Below are 1,877 nucleotides of genomic sequence, written 5' to 3'. Positions count from 1 at the left end.
TCATTGAATTCTAGGCAAAGAAATGTGAAACTAAGTAACGAGGTTCAGTTTTCATCCGCGGTCAAACTAATGAAGTGAGAAACTTTAGCCAATCAAATGAAAAAATGCCAATTAAATAACCTTAGAAACTATTAAATGCAAACAAATCTCATAAATATTTATACTATAGTTTGTAAAAATTTGCAATTTTTCCACTATTCACAAGACTACCTCATTAGTTAATTATAAAGATAATTTTTTTATACTTCAAATTTAACCATAAATTTTGCCCGCATTAAATTTTTTTTCTAGCTCCACCCCTTGTTAGGAGAGGGTCGTGGCCCACAAAAATAACCACGAGTGGAAATTTTCGACAATGGTAGAAGAAAAAATCCCTTTTGAGGTAGGGTATTCTCCAAAGGTACGGATGCCGAATTTTGTAGCAAGTTCCGATAAGGTGGATGATTTGATGGACTTTTCATGGGCATTGAACATGCAGGTTAAGATGGCAACGGAGACTCCGGAATTCTCGCGCGTGACGCGTGGCTCGATTTCAAGAACTGTCACTGACATCGATTCTCATAGTTACGGCCACGATACGAGGTTTACTTCTCCCTGACACATGCTTTAGTTGTGTATATATATGGATGCTTGGCAATTTTTAGTGGTGATAATAAGATTATGGTACTAATTTGAATCGTTATTATTATTATTTTTTTCACTAAGTTGGATATAGTTTGTGTATTTTTATGATCACAGAGTTTTGAATTATTTGTTAATGAGATTATTTTTACTAATTTGGACATAGTTTGTGTATTTAAAAAAATAAGACTGAATCTTGTTTTTGTTAAATGATCTCATTTATATATTATAATTAACACGCTTCTCAAGCTTTAATAGTCATACTTATTCATTTTAGATATTTTCAACAGCATTATTGTGCTGTAGCTGCATTGCCTATTGATTCATCGTTGATAATTTTATAGATTTATCGTGTTTTGGTATACTGCTATGAAGATTTAAGTCAGTTATTGAATTGTACAGGTGAGTAATGCTATGTGCTATTCGTTGATTTAATATAATTTTGAATTATGTAGAATGATGGTAATTATCCCTCTTCTCGAAGTTGAAGTTGTAATTTCTCATGTTTATGTTTTTTTTGGTAGGAGATCCAGTGGTAATTTCATAGAATAAAGCTAGTTGTACTCTTTGCCTTACTTGCTCGTTTACACGCTGACGTGGGTTTGTCCAAAAAAAAAAAGAATAATAAATGGTTCCTAACAACAACACAAAATATAGAATAAATGGTTTAGGCGGTAGGGGGGCCCATTTCTTTCATTTGACATTGGGGCTTGGCGTTCTTTTCCATTCCATTCAAAACTTGCGTGAAATTAGATTTTTCATCTTTGCCGGGAAAGCGGGACTCTTCTCTTTGAGCTGATTTACGGCTGCCCATATCTTCTTATCCGACGCCGGGTTCATTTCACCAAAAGGTATGGGTTTAGGAAATATGGGTCAATTTCTTCACTGATATCTCTCAGCCGCGATTTCCAGTCATCGCTTGGCGTTCTGTGAAATATCCAACATTGGGTTCATTTTGGAAGAAAGTGGAAGTCGAAAACTGGTTTGAGTGGAAGAGATGATGGACAAAGGTATTCCCCTTTCCCATTTTTGTTTGATTCTGCTTTAGGGTTTAGGGACAAAGGTATACTCTTTCCCTTGCATTTTTTCGTGCTGTAAGACCAAACAGATTTGTTGTAAGAACGTAAGCTTTGCCATGAGCAAAGTTCCGGGTGGATTGACTACAACTAAGTGATGTCTTTTTACACTAATTCAGTCAATTTAATCTAGTGCAGTTTCCGAAAGCTTTCATAAAGACATTAGCAACCGTGAAAATG

Source organism: Olea europaea, chromosome 7, assembly GCF_002742605.1.
Source record: "Olea europaea var. sylvestris chromosome 7, O_europaea_v1, whole genome shotgun sequence".
In the NCBI taxonomy this organism is placed as follows: Eukaryota; Viridiplantae; Streptophyta; class Magnoliopsida; order Lamiales; family Oleaceae; genus Olea; species Olea europaea.
This window is presented reverse-complemented; position numbering follows the sequence as displayed.